Here is a 12,435-nt window from a genome sequence, read left to right as displayed (position 1 = left end):
GCATGCCAATTCTCATCGATTTCCGTCACTCGATGCATTTACTAGGATTTTAAAAAACAATTCAAATGTAAAAAAGATAATATCTATTAGAATGAAGAAGTGAAATAAAAGATAACATATTATCTTACATTTTGAAAATATTTCAAATATAAAGAAGAGAGCAAATATTAGAATGAAGAAGTGAAATAAAACATAACATTTTATTTTACAAACTAAAAACATTTCAAATATAATAAAGATAAGAAATATTAGAATGAAGAATTGAAATAAAACACACCATTTTAGTTTATATTTCATAAATATTATCAATATAAAAACGAGAACGAACAAATGAAATAAAACACAACAAAATTTGGCATATTTTTTTAATTTTAGTAAACACTGTTAGAAATAATATAGAAAAAAGAGATTTGATTTGAAATATTAGAAATATAAACAATAAAATAAATTTTGGAATTAAGAAGTGAAAAACAAAGAGAATATAAAACAGATCAGTGCGCGGGTAAGGCTGCCCTGGGCCAGCCCGCCCGAATTGGGCCCAAGGCAGAGCCGCGCAAGGCACAGCACAGCGCACAGCCGTGGGGTGGTGGGAGTTTAGTTCCACTCGCCAAGCGAGAGAGCGTCGCACCGGTTTATATACCCGGCTGCGACTCCCCTCCCAAGCTCCTATCATATGCAGGCAGTACATTGCCTAACTCTCGGCCCCTCTGCCCCGTGGGGCCTACTAGCAGCAGAGATATTCTGCACCACGGGCCTGCATCCTGGCCCATGAACGGCTGGGTTCCTAGTCGTATGCAGGCCGTGGTGTATGAATTCTCCTGCTCTGGTAGGTGGGCACTTTTTTTTGGCATATTGCCATGTGTTTTGATCTTCAAATCACACACTAAATTATACACATGCTCACTTGCATTCAATACACATTTTTTTTGCATATATGACAAGTTAATGTTTTGACCTTCAAATCACCTAATAAATTTTACACATGCTCACTTACATGTAATACACATGGCTATTAATGGGATTTCAACAAAAATGAGGCCGTGGTGTATGAATTCTGCTCCCACATGCATGCCATGGTCATGGTAGGGTGTGCATAAAGTTTGGGATCATTTGGTGGGACCGGCAAGGAAAACCTCTTTCAAACTTGCCCTCCGGCAAACCCGAATGGTCCGGCTTGTACATGGTTCATGTGGAGGCATGCATGAGATGACCCCAACTTTTTCGGAGCATGTGGGCATGGCCAATATGGTCCCCCAGGCAAGGTCTGCACGAATTCGGACACAATACACACGTTGCTGTTGGGTTATGTAGCATAATTTTAAAATTTTCCTACGCTCACCAAGATCCATCTATGGAGTATACTAGCAACGAGGGGAAAGGAGTGCATCTACATACCCTTGTAGATTGCGAGCGGAAGCGTTCCAACGAACGAGGTTGATGGAGTCGTACTCGCCGTGATCCAAATCACCGATGACCGAGTGCCGAACGGACGGCACCTCCGCGTTCAACACACGTACGGAGCAGCGACGTTCTCCTCCTTCTTGATCCAGCAAGGGGGAAGGAGAGGTCGATGGAGATCCAGCAGCACGACGGCGTGGTGGTGGATGTAGTGGGATCTCGGCAGGGCTTCGCCGAGCGCCTGCGAGAGGAAGAGGTGTAGCAGGGGAGGAGGGAGGCGCCCAAGGCTGTAAAATTGCGGCCCTCCCTCCCCCCCCTTTATATAGGCCCCCTGGGAGGGGGGGGGCGCCGGCCTAGAACCCATCTGGAGGGGGGGCGGCGGCCAGGGGGGTAACTTACCCCCAAGTCAAGTGGGGCGCCCCCCCCACCCTAGGGTTTCCAACCCTAGGCGCAGGGGGGAGGCCCATGGGGGGCGCCCCAGCCCACTAAGGGCTGGTTCCCTTCCCACTTCAGCCCATGGGGCCCTCCGGCAAAGGTGGCCCCACCCGGTGGACCCCCGGGACCCTTCCGGTGGTCCCGGTACAATACCGATAACCCCCGAAACTTTCCCGGTGGCCGAAACTGGACTTCCTATATATAATTCTTCACCTCCAGACCATTCCGGAACTCCTCGTGATGTCCGGGATCTCATCCGGGACTCCGAACAACTTTCGGGTTTCCGCATACTCATATCTCTACAACCCTAGCGTCACCGAACCTTAAGTGTGTAGACCCTACGGGTTCGGGAGACATGCAGACATGACCGAGACGCCTCTCCGGTCAATAACCAACAGCGGGATCTGGATACCCATGTTGGCTCCCACATGTTCCACGATGATCTCATCGGATGAACCACGATGTCGAGGATTCAATCAATCCCGTATGCAATTCCCTTTGTTAATCGGTATGTTACTTGCCCGAGATTCGATCGTCGGTATCCCAATACCTTGTTCAATCTCGTTACCGGCAAGTCTCTTTACTCGTATTGCAATGCATGATCCCATGACTAACGCCTTAGTCACATTGAGCTCATTATGATGATGCATTACCGAGTGGGCCCAGAGATACCTCTCCATCATACGGAGTGACAAATCCCAGTCTCGATCCGTGCCAACCCAACAGATACTTTCGGAGATACCCGTAGTGTACCTTTATAGTCACCCAGTTACGTTGTGACGTTTGGCACACCCAAAGTACTCCTACGGTATCCGGGAGTTGCACGATCTCATGGTCTAAGGAAAAGATACTTGACATTGGAAAAGCTCTAGCAAACGAAACTACACGATCTTTTATGCTATGCTTAGGATTGGGTCTTGTCCATCACATCATTCTCCTAATGATGTGATCCCGTTATCAATGACATCCAATGTCAATAGTCAGGAAACCATGACTATCTGTTGATCAACGAGCTAGTCAACTAGAGGCTTACTAGGGACACCTTGTGGTCTATGTATTCACACATGTATTACGATTTGCGGATAACACAATTATAGCATGAACAATAGACAATCATCATGAACAAAGAAATATAATAATAACCATTTATTATTGCCTCTAGGGCATATTTCCAACAGTCTCCCACTTGCACTAGAGTCAATAATCTAGTTACATTGTGATGAATCGAACACCCATTGCGTCCTGGTGTTGATCATGTTTTGCCCTAGGGAGAGGTTTAGTCAACAGATCTGCTATATTCAGGTCCGTATGTACTTTACAAATATCCATGTCTCCATTTTGAACACTTTCACGAATGGAGTTGAAGCGACGCTTGATATGCCTGGTCTTCCTGTGAAACCTGGGCTCCTTCGCAAGGGCAATAGCTCCAGTGTTGTCACAGAAGAGAGTCATCGGGCCCGACACATTGGGAATCACCCCTAGGTCGGTAATGAACTCCTTCATCCAGACTGCTTCCTGTGCTGCCTCCGAGGCTGCCATGTACTCCGCTTCACATGTAGATCCCGCCACGACGCTTTGCTTGCAACTACACCAGCTTACTGCCCCTCCATTCAAAATATACATGTATCCGGTTTGTGACTTCGAGTCATCCAGATCTGTGTCGAAGCTAGCGTCGACGTAACCCTTTACGACGAGCTCTTCGTCACCTCCATAAACGAGAAACATATCCTTAGTCCTCTTCAGGTACTTCAGGATATTCTTGACCGTTGTCCAGTGTTCCATGCCGGGATTACTTTGGTACCTTCCTACCAAACTTACGGCAAGGTTTGCATCAGGTCTGGTACACAGCATGGCATCCATAATAGACCCTATGGCCGAGGCATAGGGGATGACACTCATCTTTTCTATATCTTCTGCCGTGGTCGGGCATTGAGCCGTGCTCAATTGCACACCTTGCAATACAGGCAAGAACCCCTTCTTGGACTGATCCATATTGAACTTCTTCAATATCTTGTCAAGGTATGTACTCTGTGAAAGACCAATGAGGCGTCTTGATCTATCTCTATAGATCTTGATGCCTAATATATAAGCAGCTTCTCCAAGGTCCTTCATTGAAAAACACTTATTCAAATAGGCCTTTATACTTTCCAAGAATTCTATATCATTTCCCATCAATAGTATGTCATCCACATATAATATGAGAAATGCTACAGAGCTCCCACTCACTTTCTTGTAAACACGGGCTTCTCCATAAGTCTGTGTAAACCCAAACGCTTTGATCATCTCATCAAAGCGAATGTTCCAACTCCGAGATGCTTGCACCAGCCCATAGATTGAGCGCTGGAGCTTGCATACTTTGTTAGCATTCTTAGGATCGACAAAACCTTCCGGCTGCATCATATACAACTCTTCCTTAAGGAAGCCGTTAAGGAATGCTGTTTTGACGTCCATCTGCCATATCTCATAATCATAGTATGCGGCAATTGCTAACATGATTCAGACGGACTTCAGCTTCGCTACGGGTGAGAAAGTCTCATCGTAGTCAACCCCTTGAACTTGTCGATAACCCTTAGCGACGAGTCGAGCCTTATAGATGGTCACATTACCATCCGCGTCCGTCTTCTTCTTAAAGATCCATTTGTTTTCTATGGCTCGCCGATCATCGGGCAAGTCAGTCAAAGTCCATACTTCGTTTTCATACATGGATCCTATCTCGGATTTCATGGCTTCTAGCCATTTGTCGGAATCTGGGCCCGCCATCGCTTCTTCATAGTTCGAAGGTTCACCGTTGTCTAACAACATGATTTCCAGGACAGGATTGCCGTACCACTCTGGTGCGGAACGTGTCCTTGTGGACGAAGTTCAGTAGTAACTTGATCCGAAGCTTCATGATCATCATCATTAACTTCCTCCCCAGTTGGTGTAGGCACCACAGGAACATCTTCCCGCGCTGCGCTACTTTCCGGCACGGAAGGGGTGACTATCACCTCATCAAGTTCCACTTTCCTCCCACTCAATTCTTTCGAGAGAAACTCCTTCTCCAGAAAGGACCCGTTCTTGGCAACGAAGATCTTGCCTTCGGATCTGAGGTAGAAGGTATACCCAATAGTTTCCTTAGGGTATCCTATGAAGACGCATTTCTCCGACTTGGGTTCGAGCTTTTCAGGTTGAAGTTTCTTGACATAAGCATCGCATCCCCAAACTTTTAGAAACGACAGCTTAGGTTTCTTCCCAAACCATAATTCATACGGTGTCGTCTCAACGGATTTCGACGGAGCCCTATTTAAAGTGAATGCGGCAGTCTCTAAAGCATAGCCCCAAAATGAGAGCGGTAAATCGGTAAGAGACATCATAGATCGCACCATAGCCAATAGAGTGCGATTACGACGTTCGGACACACCGTTTCGCTGAGGTGTTCCAGGCGGCGTGAGTTGTGAAACGATTCCACATTTCCTTAAGTGTGCATCAAATCCGTGACTTAAATATTCTCCACCACGATCTGATCGTAAGAATTTTATTTTCCTGTCACGTTGATTCTCAACCTCACTCTGAAATTCCTTGAACTTTTCAAAGGTTTCAGACTTGTGTTTCATTAAGTAGACATACCCATATCTACTTAAGTCATCAGTGAGAGTGAGAACATAACGATATCCTCCGCGAGCCTCAACACTCATTGGACCGCACACATCGGTATGTATGATTTCCAATAAGTTGGTTGCTCGCTCCATTGTTCCGGAGAACGGAGTCTTGGTCATCTTACCCATGAGGCATGGTTCGCACGTGTCAAATGATTCGTAATCAAGAGACTCCAAAAGTCCATCTGCATGGAGCTTCTTCATGCGCTTGACACCAATGTGACCAAGGCGTCAGTGCCACAAGTATGTGGGACTATCGTTATCAACTTTACATCTTTTGGTATTCACACTATGAATATGTGTAACATCACGTTCGAGATTCATCAAAAATAAACCATTGACCAGCGGGGCATGACCATAAAACATATCTCTCAAATAAATAGAACAACCATTATTCTCGGATTTAAATGAGTAGCCATCTCGAATTAAACGAGATCCAGATACAATGTTAATGCTCAAAGCTGGCACTAAATAACAATTATTGAGGTTTAAAACTAATCCCGTAGGTAGATGCAGAGGTAGCGTGCCGACGGCGATCACCTCGTCCTTTGCCAGTCTCCGTTTATTGCGCAGTTCCTGTTTTGAGTTACAAATATGAGCAACCGCACCGGTATCAAATACCCAGAAGCTACTACGAGTACTGGTAAGGTACACATCAATTACATGTATATCACATATACCTTTGGTGTTGCCGGCCTTCTTGTCCGCTAAGTATTTGGGGCAGTTCCGCTTCCAGTGACCACATCCCTTGCAATAAAAGCACTCAGTTTCAGGCTTGGGTCCATTCTTTGACTTCTTCCCGGTAACTGGCTTACCGGGCGCGGCAACTCCCTTGCCGTCCTTCTTGAAGTTCTTCTTACCCTTGCCCTTCTTGAACTTAGTGGTTTTATTCACCATCAACACTTGATGTTCTTTTCTGATCTCCACCTCCGCTGATTTCAGCATTGAATATACCTCGGGAATGGTCTTTTCCATCCCCTGCATATTGAAGTTCATCACAAAGCTCTTGTAGCTTGGTGGAAGCGACTGAAGGATTCTGTCAATGACCGCGTCATCCGGGAGATTAACTCCCAGCTGAGACAAGCAGTTGTGCAACCCAGACATTCTGAGTATGTGCTCACTAACAGAACTATTCTCCTCCATTTTACAGCTGAAGAACTTGTCGGAGACTTCATATCTCTCGACCCGGGCATGAGCTTGGAAAACCATTTTCAGCTCCTCGAACATCTCATATGCTCCATGTTTCTCAAAACACTTTTGGAGACCCGGTTCTAAGCTGTAAAGCATGCCGCACTGAACGAGGGAGTAATCATCAGCACGTGATTGCCAAGCGTTCATAACGTCTTGGTTTTGAGGGATTGGTGCTTCACCTAGCGGTGCTTTTAGGACATAATCTTTCTTGGCAGCTATGAGGATGATCCTCAGGTTCCGGACCCAGTCCGTATAGTTACCGCCATCATCTTTCAGCTTGGTTTTCTCTAGGAACGCGTTGAAGTTGAGGACAACGTGGGCCATTTGATCTACAAGACATAGTGTAAAGATTTTAGACTAAGTTCATGATAATTAAGTTCATATAATCAAATTATTCAATGAACTCCCACTCAGATAGACATCCCTCTAGTCATCTAAGTGAAACATGATCCGAGTTAACTAGGCCGTGTCCGATCATCACGTGAGACGGACTAGTCAAGATCGGTGAACATCTCCATGTTGATCGTATCTTCTATACGACTCATGCTCGACCTTTCGGTCCTCCGTGTTCCGAGGCCATGTCTGTACATGCTAGGCTCGTCAAGTTAACCTAAGTGTATTGCGTGTGTTCCGAGGCCATGTCTGTACATGCTAGGCTCGTCAACACCCGTTGTATGCGAACGTTAGAATCTATCACACCCGATCATCACGTGGTGCTTCGAAACAACGAACCTTCGCAACGGTGCACAGTTAGGGGGAACACTTTCTTGAAATTATCATAAGGGATCATCTTACTTACTACCGTCGTTCTAAGCAAATAAGATGCAAAAACATGATAAACATCACATGCAATCAAATAGTGACATGATATGGCCAATATCATTTTGCTCCTTTGATCTCCATCTTCGGGGCACCATGATCATCTTCGTCACCGGCATGACACCATGATCTCCATCATTGTGTCTTCATGAAGTTGTCACGCCAACGGTTACTTCTACTTCTATGGCTAACGCGTTTAGCAATAAAGTAAAGTAATTTTCATGGCGTTATTCAATGACACGCAGGTCATACAAAATAATAAAGACAACTCCTATGGCTCCTGCCGGTTGTCATACTCATCGACATGCAAGTCGTGATTCCTATTACAAGAATATGATCAATCTCATACATCACATATATCATTCATCACATCTTCTGGCCATATCACATCACATAGCACATGCTGCAAAAACAAGTTAGACGTCCTCTAATTGTTGTTGCAAGTTTTTTTTACGTGGTTTGTAGGTTTCTAGCAAGAACGTTTCTTACCTACGTATGACCACAACGTGATTTGCCAATTCCTATTTACCCTTCATAAGGACCCTTTTCATCGAATCCGTTCCGACTAAAGTAGGAGAGACAGACACCCGCTAGCCACCTTATGCAACTAGTGCATGTCAATCGGTGGAACCTGTCTCACGTAAGCGTACGTGTAAGGTCGGTCCGGGCCGCTTCATCCCACAATACCGCCGAAACAAGATAAGACTAGTAGCGGCAAGAAGAATTGGCAACATCAACGCCCACAACTGCTTTGTGTTCTACTCGTGCATAGTAACTACGCATAGGCCTGGCTCATGATGCCACTGTTGGGTTATGTAGCATAATTTTAAAATTTTCCTATGCTCACCAAGATCCATCTATGGAGTATACTAGCAACGAGGGGAAAGGAGTGCATCTACATACCCTTGTAGATTGCGAGCGGAAGCGTTCCAATGAACGAGGTTGATGGAGTCGTACTCGTCGTGATCCAAATCACCGATGACCGAGTGCCGAACGGACGGCACCTCCGCGTTCAACACACGTACGGAGTAGCGACGTTCTCCTCCTTCTTGATCCAGCAAGGGGGAAGGAGAGGTTGATGGAGATCCAGCAGCACGACGGCGTGGTGGTGGATGTAGCGGGATCTCGGCAGGGCTTCGCCGAGCGTCTGCGAGAGGAAGAGGTGTAGCAGGGGAGGAGGGAGGCGCCCAAGGCTATAAAATTGCTGCCCTCCCTCCCCCCTTTATATAGGCCCCCTGGGAGGGGGGGCGGCTGCCTAGAACCCATCTGGAGGGGGGGCGGCGGCCAGGGGGGTAACTTACCCCCCAAGTCAAGTGGGGCGCCCCCCCCCCACCCTAGGGTTTCCAACCCTAGGCGCAGGGGGGAGGCCCATGGGGGGCGCCCCAGCCCACTAAGGGCTGGTTCCCTTCCCACTTCAGGCCATGGGGACCTCCGGCATAGGTGGCCCCACCCGGTGGACCCCCGGGACCCTTCCGGTAGTCCCGGTACAATACCGATAACCCCCGAAACTTTCCCGGTGGCCGAAACTGGACTTCCTATATATAATTCTTCACCTCCGGACCATTCCGGAACTTCTCGTGATGTCCGGGATCTCATCCGGGACTCCAAACAACTTTCGGGTTTCCGCATACTCATATCTCTACAACCCTAGCGTCACCGAACCTTAAGTGTGTAGACCCTACGGGTTCGGGAGACATGCAGACATGACCGAGACGCCTCTCTGGTCAATAACCAACAGCGGGATCTGGATACCCATGTTGGCTCCCACATGTTCCACGATGATCTCATCGGATGAACCACGATGTCGAGGATTCAATCAATCCCGTATGCAATTCCCTTTGTCAATCGGTATGTTACTTGCCCGAGATTCGATCGTCGGTATCCCAATACCTTGTTCAATCTCGCTACCGGCAAGTCTCTTTACTCGTACCGCAATGCATGATCCCGTGACTAACGCCTTAGTCACATTGAGCTCATTATGATGATGCATTACCGAGTGGGCCCAGAGATACCTCTCTGTCATACGGAGTGACAAATCCCAGTCTCGATCCGTGCCAACCCAACAGATACTTTCGGAGATACCTGTAGTGTACCTTTATAGTCACCCAGTTACGTTGTGACCTTTGGCACACCCAAAGTACTCCTACGGTATCCGGGAGTTGCACAATCTCATGGTCTAAGGAAAAGATACTTGACATTTGAAAAGCTCTAGCAAACGAAACTACACGATCTTTTATGCTATGCTTAGGATTGGGTCTTGTCCATCACATCATTCTCCTAATGATGTGATCCCGTTATCAATGACATCCAATGTCCATAGTCAGGAAACCATGACTATCTGTTGATCAACGAGCTAGTCAACTAGAGGCTTACTAGGGACACCTTGTGGTCTATGTATTCACACATGTATTACGATTTCCGGATAACACAATTATAGCATGAACAATAGACAATCATCATGAACAAAGAAATATAATAATAACCATTTATTATTGCCTCTAGGGCATATTTCCAACAGTTGCGTCATGTCGGGGCACTGTTCTAGGGTTTTATCGCTAACCTTGCAGGGTTAAGCTATGTATTTGAATCTAGAACCAAATTAACGCAACCTTAGCGTTGAAGAACTGGCTGATCCATATATCATTAATAATGCTCTATTTCCACTTCAAGCCAGCATAAACCTATATAACCAAAAGCCAGCATGGCCTGCAGTCTGCCTAACCCATCATCCTAGGCTTACAAAATTCATGAGCACCGCAAAATAACAGCAACAACTACTAAAACATCGCAACAAAGTAAAGGCCACATCTTCAGCAGGAAGTAGAGTCTTCTTTTTTATCCTTCCAGTCTTGCCACGTTGATTCTCCACCCCTGCTTCACTATGTACACTTCACTTGCTACTCGCTCTAGCAGTCTTGCTCCCACCTCCAGCACCTTTTTTGTGGCTCCTTTGTCTGCAAAATAGATCAATCAACAATCCTATTAGGGGCTACATTTTTCATGCAGAGAAATAACTATAGTTTTCCCAATACTGCAGTACTAAAATCACATTTATTAGGGGCAACCAAACAGCTCACTATAAATAAAACTAACATAATCTCAAATACTGAAGTATTCTCAAAGAACTTAGAACATAGTATGCTATCAAACGGGTCCAAACTGGCTCACACAGATAGACTAACTGAAGACACTGACATGCCATCACTCTGTTTTCTTGTCCTTCAACTTGCTGATGCGCTCTGAGTGACGAATGCCCATACGGATGTAGGTCTCCGCTTCAATCGACATGGTCCTGTCGCCGAGCTGCGAGATCCCTGGACCCACAATCTGCACGTCCGCCGGCTGCTCCTGGACAACATCATCCTGCTCCTCCTCTCCAGCACTGTCGTCCAGCAGCAGAACAACCTCCTCTTCCCCGCTCCCATCCTTTCTCTGCTCCACATCTTCGCTATCACTCTCATCCTCGCTATGCTCCACATCTTCACTATCACTGTCATCCTTTCTTTGCTCCACATCACTGTCAGAGTGAACATTGGACTGATCAACTGGAGCAGGCACCGCGAGCAACACTCCGAAGATCTGGCACTGGAATAGGAGGGGCGCGGCGGCGGGAGCGGTACATGTACCACCTCGCACGCTGACACGGATCCGGGGAGTTCTCCGCTTCGTTCATAGCCTAGAGGAAAACCTGGACTGGAACAACTCCTCGAGCAGGACCAAACAACGATTTCTTCTCATTGCCCGTAAGCACTTTGATGAGACCCCTACCGTGGTCGATGAACATCTGCAAGCTGGGAAACCAGCTGCAGATCTCCTCCACATTCGCCCTCTTCTCCAGATCGCCCTGACAGAACTTCCCAACTGCCTCCTCCCACTTTTCTTGAGCGCGGCGACAATCACTTGCCGACCGCGACCTCCTTCCCTTCTTGTCCCCCATCGCCGGCGACGCCAGATGTGAGATTTGAGCGCACAGAGTGAATGGGGAACAGAAGCAAAGACCTAGGGTTCGTATCTGCTAGATGAAATGGGGAATTTTTTCCCTCTCCAGCTGATAACCGCGTGTGAGGCCGGCCTGGAACGGCCCACCCAAATTAGGCCCAAATCAAAGCCGCGGCGGGCACTGTCTCGGGGTGGTGGGAGTTTAGTCCCACCTCGCCAACGGAGAGGAGCTCGCACCGGTTTATAAACCCACCTGAGCTAATCATCTCAAGTTCCTATCTAAAGCAGGCAGCTCATTGCCTAACCAGTCTCTCTCTGCCCCGTTGGGCCTACCGGCAACTTATATACATTCACCGCGGGCCTGCATCCTGGCCCAATGGGTTACTAGTCGTATGCAGGCCGTGGGATTTCATATAAATGTTGTTGGTAGGCTGGCATTTTTTATTATTTATTTAATTTTTTTTCATATGTCACATGTCTAATTTTTTGCATATGCCACTTGTCAAATTTTGCAAACAAGTTTGAATCATTAAATTTTCAAATTATAAATTAAATTTAAAATATAAAAATATTAAAAATATTTGGACTAAACATTTCCACCATGTGAGGATACCCAAAGTAAATTTTTAAATTTGTATTCAATTTTTTGCATATGTCAAATGTCTAATTTTGCATACAAGTTTGAAACAAAATATGTCCTCTAGACTGATTGGTCAAAACATCGGTCTATACCTCAAGAGGGCATTGTAAAGTATTATTTTTCCAATTTTCTTTCATAGCCATGTTTGGCACATGTGGGTCACCATGTACAAGAAAATTTGGGTGATTTGGAGGTGGTGGAAAAAATCACGTATGTTCAAAAACTAGCTTAAGTTAGACCAAATGGCCCCTCCGGAATGCGATGATTTTTTCGACCACCTCCAAATCACCTCATTTTTGGCACACATGATCTCTTGCAAAAACAAGGCTAGTTTTCCAAGGTTTTACATTTTTTGAATTTTTTATTTATTTATAATGC

This window comes from Aegilops tauschii, chromosome 7 (genome assembly GCF_002575655.3).
Source record: "Aegilops tauschii subsp. strangulata cultivar AL8/78 chromosome 7, Aet v6.0, whole genome shotgun sequence".
NCBI lineage: Eukaryota > Viridiplantae > Streptophyta > Magnoliopsida > Poales > Poaceae > Aegilops > Aegilops tauschii.
Note: the sequence above shows the minus strand (reverse complement) of the source record.